The 13734-nt window shown below is 40.3% G+C and overlaps 1 long non-coding RNA gene across 1 annotated transcript; it reads left to right on the forward strand.

The window, feature by feature from the left end:
• The first annotated feature begins 7202 nt into the window (after positions 1-7202).
• Positions 7203-11691, forward strand: LOC135254984 (uncharacterized). The gene is made up of 2 exons (XR_010330019.1): positions 7203-10216; positions 10368-11691. It is a non-coding gene; the product is annotated as an uncharacterized LOC135254984 (long non-coding RNA).
• The last annotated feature ends 2043 nt before the right edge of the window (positions 11692-13734 follow it).

The following is a 13734-nucleotide window of genomic DNA, read 5'->3' on the forward strand; positions in this document are numbered from 1 at the left end:
GGCTTTTGAATGTCGCCAGCAGTGTATGCGCGTGAGCTCGACAACACATTTCTCATAGAAAAGGTAGTTTGTAGCCTTTTTTCGTTCATTACAATAGTGGTACAAGTGACAAGAAGTAAGTGGTACTGTGCTGTTAGCCTTTATTGATCGCAGTACAAGGTTAATGTAAAGTAACTAGCACAATCTGACAGCACTAACCCGTAAAAATGTACTGTGAATGGTACTTGCTCAATCGAATGGTAAATAACCTTCCATTATAGTCAGCGGCACCGAAATTTTCTGTCACATCCTCAATAAACGGCAAAAGGTCCCAGTAGAAGATTGAATTAAATCTTTTAAACTTATATATTTTCTGGCAGCATTTGAAAGGATGTCCTATAAACTGTTTGGAAGATTGGATGTATATATTAAAAAATGGGGCAAATACCTAACTTTATTCGAGAGCTCCTGACATGGGAAATACTATGTGGGGAGATGTTTTGTGTTTAGTGTCTTAATCTATGCATGGACAAAAATATGTACTTGTTTTGTACTTCCTTGTCACGTTGCTGGTCTGTTTGCTGAGTTTTGTCTTGTGGGGGTTAGGGTGGGGGGTTTGTATGTATAATTTGTGATGCATATTATTTTGTACTTTGTTTAAGAAATAATAAAAATGTTAATCAGAATAAAACATGTATATTTTCTGAAACGTTATCGATTCCACTTGGCCACAGTGAGTGAAACTAGGCGATCTGAGTGTACAGTTTCTATGTAAATTACATCTAAAGGATTCAGCCTTGTTGTTTGCTACCTAAACTTCACAGCACAGTCATTGCCTTTATCATGATTGTAGCATGAAGTGTCTATTTTCAAAATCCATTTAAACCATTCACAAATGACCTGGGACTTTGAAGTTATAAGGCGGGATGTATCAAGTCTCCAGTGAAAATATTGACCTGGATATCAGTCAGAATTCTGAGCGAACCAATATAAGCGCGTAAAATCAACCAAAAAATATAGTTTGCCAGGTTGCGCTGTGGGTCTGGATGTTTTCATGCTTGTTTAATTTGGCTGGCTACTTCATAACCTAGTGGAACACACTATATATATATATACATATATATATATATATATATATATCAGTGGTTCTTAACCTTGTTGGAGGCACCGAACCCCACCAGTTTCATATGCTCATTCACCGAACCCTTCTTTAGTAAAAAATACTATGTGCCCACTAACTGCAGACTAGACTGAGGGGTGGACCTCTGCGGCGGAGGCTCCACCGAACCCCTGAGACCGACTCACCGAACCCCTAGGGTTCGACCGAACCCAGGTTAAGAACCACTGATATATATAAACATGAACCCTGGATGATACATTTGTCTTAATTGACCAAAAATAGCTTGTTTAGAACAAGACTAGTGTGAAACACACATTTAACTGGAATTTCTACTGTATAGTTTTCTTTCTCGAAGTAAGAAATAAGATTATCCATCCATTCACTTCTGCTAAAAACCTGAGCAAAATGTTTATTTTACACTGCAGTATAAAATAAAGGCAGTGGATACTTATCCGGTAAATGAATACTGTGCAGTGGTAGGCTAGATAAATTATTTTGTCAACTGCTGCACGAGCGAATGATGTGAGGTTGTAACCTCACCAGCTGTGTTTCCACTAATCAGTACACATAGCAGCTAAATAGCAATTATTTAGATTTTTAATTGTCATTTCTTTTTATTTTTATTCTCATACAGGAACATGTCTTCATTTCAACCACTTGAAGAAAACTGAATTGAACACTTTGTTGACTTAAATCCGGCCCTAACACTTAGACTTTGACTTTTTTTTGTGATTTTAGTGTAAATTGAAATTGGACCTAGGCCTGGGCGATTTTCATACCAGCTCATTTTTGTTTATGACGTCACAAAATACATATTGGATTATTCTCTTAATAATAAAATAAATAAATAAAAGTGCTTCCAAAGGGACCTTTGGCCATACTTTCTCCAGTGGTAAGGATACTTTTTTGTGTGCATCACTGTAGTTTTTCATATTAGAATACTATGGAGTGTCCTTCTGACATGATTCTTTTATGTACACAATCTAGTGAAATTGATCTCGAATAAAATGGTATTTGGTATGCCTGGCTGACTAGTACCCATTTTGTGTTACATGCCAAAATGTCTCAGTTTCAAACATAACGGCCCCATGGCTTAAAAATTCCATTGCAGTTGGGGACTGGGATTGACCAGGCACATGTCCTCATTTTCACCCTAATAAAAAAAACACCCATTCATAAAACTAAAATCCTTTATACCATTACGTAGACACGGTCTTGGAGAAAAACTATATGTAAAAATATTGTTGTTCAAACGAGTTTTCCCGGTGACATAGCCACCAGAAAACATGTACACTGGCAACAAAATACTATTCGAGCTGCTCGGGACTCGGATTCCTGAAGGTTGCGCATGACTGCTTATCACCCTAATACAAAAAAACACCCATTCGTAAAACTAAAATCCTTCATACTATACTGTAGACACGGTCTTGGAGAAAAACTATATGTAAAAATATTGTTGTTTAAACGAGTTTTCCCGGTGACATAGCCACCAGAAAACATGTACTGGCAACAGGTTATAGCTGGCTATGGACATACTATTTTATCTGCTGGAGATTCAGAATCCAAAGACGGACGTGTCTCTTTCACCATAATTACAAAAAACACCCATTCGTAAAACTCAAATGCTTTATACCACAATATAGATAAGACCTTGACAAAGAAATACATATTAAAACATCATTGTTCAATCGAGGTTTAGCTGTCTAGACATGCCAGAAAACATTTTATAGGGCCTCTTCATTGGTATAATTTGGACGAATCAGAATTGAATAGTCAGGATGATGTCAAGACAGGGATTGGCTACAATTTGAATAACATTTCATTTCAGCAAAACAAAATTCCTTCTGGGGTATTTTGAATAAGATAGCGAGCGCCGTTTTTTTTTGGTGCCATGCCGTTTCTGAAATGGCTGTAGAATTTTAAGTCCCTCAGGACACTGGTAGCTGTAATGTTTTTAGGACACCTAAATATAAGAATGTATCAATATCTAATAACCAATTAATATTTTAAACATTTCACAGTGAGTTTTTCTTGTGGTGAAATGAATAATAATGCCTACAATGTGGTTAGATTTTTTATAATGACCCCGTTCATTTTTATGAAGCATTAAGTACAGGCACAAATGCTCTTAAACAGAATCAAGTTTGCATTAAAAATCCTGATTTCTAAAGTAAAAAAATAACATTGTTGAACTGTGCACTTTTGAAATGAATTAATTGCTCTATCTACTCCAATTTTGTATATTTCCTTGTTAAATGACCTGTTAAAGTGAGCCCAGATGCCAATTTTGTTTCATGTTTCTGCATGGAGCTCCCATTGTGATTACATTGCAGGCAGAACGTTTGACCTCCCTACTAAGGCATATGTTTGCTGATAGACCTATCTGACATCGTTTTCTGGAGTAAGACAGAAGTGGATAGAACTGCATTATTTTTTAATCTGATATCAATGTTTCATCTTAAACCTTCATAAGTGGCTCATGTATATGCTTTATAATGGTCAAAAAGCATTTTATTCATTTTTGGAGAGATTTTGGATATGTTTCTGGACCCCTAGCTATTTTATACCACTGTACTGACAAAAAGCTTGTAATTCCCACTTGAAAATGATGCAACAATTAGTTTCTTCATTCAAACAGTTGATTTGTAGTGAAATACATAATTATGTTTTGATTTACAGCAATGCATAATTTAGACATTTTGAATAGATTTGGAGACACTGGATACACTGCTTACTTTTTGATTCATAGATCTTTAGTAGTTCTGCGTATTCACCCTTCGATTTGACGCACTTGTGGTCAAGCAGTTTTTGATCTAGCACATGTATAGTTTAACCTCCTGTATATATGCAATCTCTCAGTATTTCATTTCAAACTTAAAAAGTGCAAATTTATTTTTGATTTTTTGTTAAAACAATTGCATTTGTGGCACTTTATTTCTTCCAAAATTATGAATATAAACTAATCTGCGTTAGTATTGTAAATTGTACAAATGTCTTGCTTCATTTAAACCATTTTTCAAGTCTCACATCTGGAGTTATAAGGCTTTAAATAGGGTACCCCCTAAATGGGCAAGGATTGGCAAGATTTGGCTTGTGCTCTAAGGGGTTAATAATAATAATAATAATAATAATTTATTTTATATAGCGCTTTTCATGGTCTCAGAGATGCTTTACAATACATGATACATACATACAAACATTACATACAAAAAAAGAGTTTGGGGGCGGCAACTGAGAAGGCGCGGTCGCCAAAAGAACGGCGCTGAGAGGGGATGGTAGTGAGGAGGCCGGCAGTGGATGAATGTAACTGTTTGGGTGGCTGGTAGGGGAGCAGGAGGTCAGAGAGGTAAGTGGGTGTGCGGCCATTTAGGGATTTATAAACTAGGAGGAGGAGTTTGAATGTGATGTGTGATGTGATTGGGAGCCAGTGTAAATCTTTCAAGACAGGGGTGATGTGAGACCGGGCAGGACAGTATTCTTGCAGCCGAGTTCTAAACCAATTGCAGTTTGTGTAGGAGGCGGGAGGGAAGACTAGTGAGGAGTGCGTTGCAGTAGTCCAGTCTGCTGGAAATGAATGCGTGGATGAGTTCTTCTGTATCGGGATGGGTGAGAGAGGGTCTGAGTCTGGAGATATTGCGTAGATGGAAAAATGAAACCTTGACAGTGTTATTGATGTGCTTTTAAAAGGAGAGGGATGGATCGAGTATGACACTGAGGTTGCAGAACAGGGGGGAGGTGGAGACAGGGGTACCGTCAATGGTGAGGGAGAAGTTGTGTAGTTTTTTGAGCAGGGGTTTTAGTCCGATGAGAATGATTTCAGTTTTTTCACAGTTGAGTTTAAGAAAATTGTGCTGCATCCAGGATTTGACGTACGTTTGGTGAGGGCTGTTTCTGTGCTGTCATGGGATTGGAAGCCGGACTGAAGGGGCTCAAAGAGGTTATTGTCGGACATGTATGAACGGAGTTGGGAAGCAATAACTTTTTCCAGGAGTTTGGACAAGAATGGGAGGTTGGAGATAGGGTGGTAGTTGGAGAGGGTGTTTGGGTCCAGGCCAGGTTTTTTAAGGATTGGGGTGACGGCAGCAGTTTTGAAGATGGAGGGGACAGCACAGTGGGTCAGGGACAGGTTAATGAGCTTGGTGAAGTAAGGGCAGAGAGTAGGGAGGCAGGCTTTAATCAGGGCAGTGGGGGCGGGATCTAATGAGCAGGTGGTAGATCTGGCAGAGGAAATGAGTTTGGTGAGTGAGGCACTGTCAATCTGGGTGAAGGTAAAAACCGGGGGGGGAGAAGTTGAAGTGGCAGCAGTAGTAGGGAGTGGTTCATCTAAAGGAGGTGTGGATGAGGTGAGAGTTTGGTGTATGTTGGTGATTTTGGTGTGGAAGAACTCTAGGAAGGAGTTGCAGAGTGATGGGGAGCCAGATGTAGTGTTATTTTCAGGGGGGTTGAGAAGTTTGTTAACAGTGGAGAAGAGGATGCAGGGGTTTCCGTTAGAATACTGGATTATGTTGGAATAGTGAGAGGATCGGGCAGCGATAAGGGCATCTCTGTATGTCTGAATGTGGAGTTGGTGGGCTTGGGCATGGACAGTGAGACCAGTTTTGTTATGGAGGCACTCCAGGCGACGGCCGGTCTGTTTCATTTCATGAAGTTCGGGGGTAAACCAGGGGGATGGAGTGGCAAAGGTGACCAGCTTAGTTTTGAGGGGGGCAAAAGAGTTAAGGGTACTGGATAGTGTGGTGGACAGCTGAATTGCAAACTCTTCAGGGGAGTGTACAGTGCAGTCAAGTGGTACGGCAGATGTGATTGAAGCAGAAAAGTGGGCAGGGTTTATGGAGTTGGTGGTCCAGAAGGATATGGTTCGCGACTGTTTGGGCTGAGGGGCAGGGGTGCACAAGAGAAAATTAATGAGTCTGTGATCAGACAAAGTGAACAGAGAGCTGGTGAGGTTTGAGATGTTGAGACCAGTAGAACAGACAAGGTCTAGAGCAGGGGTGCTCAATACGTCGATCGCGATCTACCAGTCGATCGCAAAGGTAGTATTGGTAGATCGCATGACATTAAAAAAAATAGACGTCAGCCTATCATCCATCCCGTCACTTGATTGATATACAGGGCAGCCAGTTAGATGACATCTGAATTTTTCTGACACTTAGGTCACTGCGCATGCGCAAACAACGGCACCAAGTGCAGCAAAACTAACAAGCTAGTCGGCGAGTTACCTCCAATTTTTAGCCCTCGGTTTTTTCTCTTACACTTAAGAAAGGGTATAAAAATGAGTGGGGGAGCTGGACCAAGTAAGAAGACAAAAACTTATCACTTTCATACGGAATGGGAGGAGGACTTTTTTTTCACGATGACATTTTCGAAGTGCGTTTGCCTCATCTGCCAGTCTACCATCGCAATACCAAAGAAGGGAAATGTGGAGCGGCATTTTCGGACTGTTCATGGAAAATACGACACCGACTTCCCACCGAAAAGCGAGCTAAGAAAGAGAAAGGTGAAGGAACTAAAATCCCAGTTGTCCGGACAGCAGTCATTTTTCACACAACATACTTCAAAAGCGAAAGCCGCCACCGAAGCATCGTTCCGGGTGAGTCACATCATCGTTAATAACAAGAAGTCCTTCCAAGACGGAGAGATGGTAAAAGAGGCATTCGTTGAAGCAGCTGACTCATTGTTCCGGGACTTTAAAAATAAGGCAGAAATATTATCTTCGATCAAAGCTCTCCAGCTGTCAAGAAGTACAGTTACACGGCGCTGTGAAGCCATAGATGAGGATTTAACCCATCAAATGTGGAAGGACATCGGAGATTGCGAGTGTTTCTCACTGCAGTTGGACGAATCTACGGACGTGAGTGACACAGCCCAGATGTGCATTTTCATTCGTATGGTGTTTAGTGATATCACTGCAAAAGAGGAGCTATTAACAGTACTGCCCATGAAAGAACAGACGCGAGGAGAGGATATATTTCAGTCGTTCAAAAACTTTATCGAGAAAACCCAGCTCCCGGTGTACAAATTGGTGTCTATCACCACGGATGGAGCACCCGCAATGGTTGGCCACATGAATGGATTTCATTGCCAAGTGCAGGCAGGACGATGCTTTCCCAGACTTCTTGAATTACCATTGCATAATCCACCAACAAGCGTTATGCGCTAAAATGCTCAACATGAAAGAGATCATGGATGTGGCAACGAAGATCGCCTGTTCTATTCGAGCCAGATCTCTTCAAAGACGGTTATTCCGTGCACATCTGGAGAAGGCTGACTGCGACCACTCTGAGTTGTTGCTACACACTGACGTGAGATGGCTTAGTCGAGGGAAATTCCTGCAAAGATTTTGAGAGCTCTGTCCGGAGATTAAGGAGTTTTTCCGTGTAGCTGGACATGCAGAATACAAGCAACTAAATGACGGTCAGTGGCTGTTAGACTTGGCATTTTTAACCGATCTGACAAACATGTTGAATGACCTTAATCTAGAGCTGCAAGGAAAAGACAAAACAGTGATCAATATGATCAGCTCAGTTAATGCTTTCAAACGAAAGATGCAACATCTCTCCTCAAAGCTGCAGCGCCATGATTTGGCAAACTTCCAGAACCTGGCGTCAGAGCTGGAGATGCAAGGGAAGGCATGTGTGCAACTTGACAGTGCACGCTACACAGAGCAGATTGACAATTGTCGGTCAGAGTTTGACAAACGCTTTCAAGACTTTTCTTTGCTCGAGCCAGTCGCTACATTCATGTGCTATCCTTTTCGGGAAGATGCTGAGGTTGATTCACTGGCATCAAAAATTGCAACACTGTTTCACCTGAACTCTTCTGGAGTGGAAGATGAGATTTTGACACTACAAGCCGACATTGAGCTGAAGTCCAGAGCTCATGGACAGTTCTGGAACTTACTCACAGAGGTAAAGTACCCCAACATGAGGAAATGTGCTACCTCCTTGACTGCATTATTCGGCTCCACTTATTTATGTGAGTCAGCCTTTTCCCACATGAAGATCATTAAGTCCAAGTACCGTTCCACCATGACTGATGAACATTTGGAAGTGTGCTTGAGGCTGGCTGTCAGCAGCTACTGTCCGGACTATGTATCCCTGGCTGATTCAATTCAGTGCAAGTCATCAGAGTAAACTCAGGTAATGACAAAAAATGTACATCGTTAATTATGTTGTGTTGTGCAATATTGGCTCACGCGGTTATGCAAGGTACATCAACATACATTGTACATATAAAGAATCCTCAATATATTTGTAAATAAATATATGTTTTGCATTTTTGTAGTGGGTAGATCATTTTGACTTGGTCATTTTATAAGTAGCTCACATGCTGAAAAAGTGTGAGCACCCCTGGTCTAGAGTGTGGCCCTTGGAGTGTGTGGGGAAGTGTACATGTTGAGTAAAGTTGAAACAGTCCAAGACTACACTGAGGACAGAGGCAGGTGTAAAATGAGTGGAGTCGACACGGATGTTGAAGTCGCCCAGTGGCACTAGACGGGAAGTCAGGGAACAGGCAGATGAGAGTAGTTCAGTTAATTCAGACAGAAAATTTTTTATGTTACATTACATTACATTACAGGCATTTGGCAGACACTCTTATCCAGAGCGATGTACAACAAAGTGTATAACCAGACCCAGGAACAAGTGTATCGAAAACCCTAGAGAGAAGTACCGTTCCAAGTGCAGGGAACAACTGCCTAGTTTAACTTGGACCCTGTAGGTTAAACTGATTAACATTAACACAAACAAGAACAGCAACAACGCAGTCTATGCAAAAATACAAGCAGTAATTTAGACACGGGTGCATTAACTAAGTCACCTACAAAACAGCTACCTAGTTTCAACCCTAAGCTTACAGTCAATTTAGAGATTAAATCAAGCAATATGCGAGAATATGTAAGTAACTACGCTTAAAGCTGTGGTTTGTAGCCTACGTTAGTTTAAAGAAAAGAAGTCCATGAAAGTATGCGAAGTCTTAACAAGCCGATAGGGCGGCGATTTTAAATCTATAAAAGCAAGCAAGTAAGCTTGCTATGATACAACGTAAATGGGTATAAAAGCAACGATTTGCAAGAGTTGAAAACAAGGAAAAGCTATATTAAGTTTTGTGAAGTTTTAAAGTGTTATAAGAGTTTTTTAAGACAGCTAAAGTAGAATAAGTACACGCATTAGTCACTTAGCCGATTTCCTGCGACAAGGTTCTGATAGCCTACAGACATCAGACTATTTGTTAAACAAAGCAACTCTATGTTTATGTATCAATCCCTATCTAAATAAATAGCCTATTAAATAAATAATTCTTATTTCCATAAGTCATCAAAATAATATGTCAAAGCAATGTTGTGGGACAACGGTCTCTTTGAATTACGCAAAATTAACTGCAAAAAGCCAGAAACTTGTTGGTGTGGGGTGTCGGGATGCAGAGTTACAAATTAACCATATCCACAGGGTATAAATTAGGTCAGCCACCCCCATCAAGACGGCATTATAACTGGTTGATGCCACTGAAAAGCCATGATCTATGGTCAGGAAACGCTTGAAGAACTGGGCAGCCTATCAGGTATGTAACTTGCTAGGCCTATAGTTTAATTTTGCATCTATAACTATATGTATAAGAAAATTATTTAGATGTCTTAATTTATTTAACAGATTTAGAAGAGTTCCTGCCCTCGACAGACACACCCGATTTGACGCTTCATGTGTTTGACCTGTCAAACTTTCAGCTTGCGTACAGCCAAGAAGGGTCTATTCTTCAGACTGTTTATCAATTCTCTCTCTCTCTCTGTGGGTCTGTGTGTATACTTTTAAAATGTTTATTTACTTATTTATCTGCTTTCAGCCAACAATCAGACAGAATGTACACCCGTAGTCGCGGAGTTGGAACGGTCAACGCAATTGGTAGAAGAACAAGTTCATGCATGAAATATACAACTTTCTACAGAGTATGAAAATGACTTTAAAATTTACGTTCACTTTTTAACATTTATTTTTCAGTCATCTGAGTTGTGTTATTTATTTTTAAAAGCCCCTGAAAGTCAACCAGAAGGGATCACTGAGGCACCGACTTCTTCGACGGATACCGTTTCGGTACACTTTCCAAGTCTGAAGAGAAAACGCGGTGAGATTTTATTTGTGATTTTGTCATTTGTGACCCTTCAGAAACAAATGTGTTCAAATCATAATTAATTCTTTCTTTCTTTCTTTCTTTCTTTCTTTCTTTCTTTCTTTCTTTCTTTCTTTCTTTCTTTCTTTCTTTCTTTCTGTGGCAGAGGATAGAATTTCAGACAGCGATACGGATTTTCTAGATGTGGAATTGGATCGAGAAGCGCTGCTTCAACCTCCAGAGGTTGTCCAAGAAACCGAAAAATCAGAACTGTGTATGCAAATTTTGTTGCTGTTGAACCGTGAGTTGGCTGCTTCCAGACGATGTTTGAATATTTTAGAAAAAATATTAAATGGCACCGAAACGCCCGCGAGATACACGCTCTGAATCTCAGAGTAATAAAAGACCAAATGATGTTGAATGCTAATCATGATACTAACCATGACACTAACAGTTGAAACTTGCAACAGCAGCAAGCAGCGGTTTACCCTAACCTGTTACACTTTATTACTGATCTTAATCGAGGCACAATTAATACACATGCAGAGGTCGAACCTGTAGAGCATGGGGGTGATGATGTGTTTGGGTGGCTGCTACGCGCTTTGGACGCTGTAAACCATGCGATAAGTAGTCACGTAGAACCAGAGATAAGACCTAACATTGTCGACAAACGTGCATGCGGCTACAGATACTACTAATGATGACCAAAATGGTGGGGGCCTTAACGATACAGATATGCAGGTGATACGCAGACCACGTTTCAACAATAATTAGGTTACGGTTTAACTTTGCATCTTTGTACGATGTGGACAACATTTTATGTTCATGTTTTAAACACCCTAGAACATTTAATGAACAAAGTTCATGATCTGGCGGCCCCAGATGATGCTGTACAGTTAGAGTTGTGGGAGGATTCCCTGTCTGGGGGTGTAACTGTGCAGTTAACCGGGGACCAAGGCCAACATATAGCAAATTTCATATGCTGTATTGATTTTAATGGCGAGCGTTGGGTGGCGTCTGGCGATAAATGCGTAGAGAATTTTACCAAAGGTATCGGACTGCAAAGTACAAGGGCTACACATTCATTGCACACAATTCAAAGGGGTACGACGGCTAGCAGCTCATGCAGTATTTAATTGAACAAGGTGTAACACCGCATCTAATTGTACAGGGCAGTAAACTCTTGTGCATTACTGACGAGGCTTTTGACCAGAGGTATGTTGACTCCTTTTGTTTTCTAACAACTGAGTGCAATGCTGGCTGCTCTAGGTTTTAAAAATTCAAAAAAAGGCTACTTTCTCCATTTCTGGAATACAATCGGTAACCAGAATTACATTGGCCTGTATCCACCACCCTTGTACTATGGGGTTGATACAATGATGGAAAAGGAGAGGGATGAATTTATGCGGTGGTACCCCTCTTGGGTGTCTAATGACACTGACAAGGTGGAATATGTCCAAAGTTACTGGGAGAAGGAGGGCATCCGCTTAGACCCAAACAATATTTCGGTCAACAAAGCCAAAAGACAGATAACAAAACTGTTTTTAAATAGTCTTTGGGATAAATTCGGACAGAACCAATCAGCCAAACACAACCTTGATCCGGGATCCCGAATAGTTCCTGCAATACATGTTTTTAAATGAGTATGATGTCTCACATTTTTCATTTCTTACAGAGGTTGTGGCCCTGGTCCAGTTGAAACATGTAAAGGGTTTCCCAAAACCGCCCAAATGCAGCAATGTGTTCATAGCGGCATTCACCACCGCTTATGCCCGGCTCGAGCTTTATTCCGTCATTAATAAATTGACTGACAGGGTTCTGTACCACGATACAGATTCTGTCATCTTTGTGAGTTGGCCGGGTGACTGGGTACTTCCTCTCGGGGACTTTTTGCGGGAGCTGACAAGCGAACTGGACCCAGATGACCACATTGTTGAATTTGTGTCGGGGGGGCCCAAGCAGACCTGTCAACATTGGGAAAATATTGTGAGTACCACAATAGTCAGTGTAATGCTTAGTTCACATGCTTTCGCACCACTTCGCTTTGCACACAACAGTCTGCAAGACACACACACACACATAAGCCTTTCTTCATAATTCTAGTTTTGACTGTTAAAGTGATCAGGCAAAATTGTATAATTTGATCTGATTCTAAAATATCACTTACACTGCACTGGGCTATATTATGATATACTTGCAAGGCAAACGTTCGAGTACACCTGCTTAAAACCATGTTTTCCATGATTAATATTTCATTATATGATATGTGTGCTTATACAAACTGATAACCATAAGTGAATTGCATTTAATTATTCAATAAAAATGGAAACAATGTATTTTGTATATTATAACATATGTTTTCATTTTCAAGCATTTACAGAAATGTTGTAATGTAAAAAAAAAAAAAAACTTATGTTGTGATGTAAAACACTGTCAGTTATGAATGAAACCAAGTTTCTGTTCATGATTTCCATTTTTATTTAATAATTAAATAATTGAATCAGCTTATACAAGCACACATCATATAGCGCTAATGAAAAAAGTATTCAATTTCAAAATTATCTACGAATGTAGGCCTTTGTAACAAGAGGTTTAGCTAAATTATTACATGAAGCTCCTTGGTGGCTAATGTCAAAATCATAATTGCACAATGTGTAAAATGCATGGTGCGGAAGTTTTGAGGGGCGGAGGTACGGCCATTGCTCCTGATATTTTGCGAGGAACTTCTGGGGGGCATGGACTCGCTTCACTTTGCTCCAACAGTGTGCGCGATTCAAAGTTAGAACAGGGAGTCTCCGTGGCGTTCGAGTTACTGCAGCTAAATAATTCCATCAGTTATTCACACCGTCTCGTAACGAGGCTAAATCATATGCGAGCTACTACTACGGCTAACTATATACACAAATTTATCTCATTAGGATATACCCCTTGAAATGCATCATCACGTAAAGTTACCGAACATGTTTTAACGTTTTATATGTTAACATTACGGTCACATTTGTGTGCTTGATTATTACTCTCCCACTTCTCACTTTACCTCAGCAATGCAGCGTTACGCCTCGGTGGATAACAAAGTACCGCGGTGTATCAGTGGATGTTGAGTGGGTCGGGGAGGGGTTACAGAACCACAAGCACAAGGTCGCATCTGGTCCAATCAGAGGGATGTAGTTTAAATACCGAATAAATGTACGGTATTGTTTTGTATTGATTGATTGTTTTCCATAATTAAATTAGAATCATATATCTATATATTTTTTTTTGTTTTTGTTTTTTTGCGTAGTTTCAGTTGACATTTCGTACATGCGTATTTTGACCAAGAATTGACGACGCTGAAGTTGGCTCCCGATTCGCAGCTCCCGATTCGAACTTTCGGGTCCACCTTAAATCGGTTGCGTTATATGATTGGACGGTTTCGCAGTCTTCCTTACGTATTTGCAAAGGCTATAATTTGCTTCCTTAGACAAAATGTCTAAATCTGGAAATGTTGCAACTTGGAACGACAAAGAAGAGTTTGTTTTCAAGGGTAAAGCTGT

This window comes from Anguilla rostrata, chromosome 5 (genome assembly GCF_018555375.3).
Source record: "Anguilla rostrata isolate EN2019 chromosome 5, ASM1855537v3, whole genome shotgun sequence".
Classification (NCBI taxonomy): Eukaryota; Metazoa; Chordata; class Actinopteri; order Anguilliformes; family Anguillidae; genus Anguilla; species Anguilla rostrata.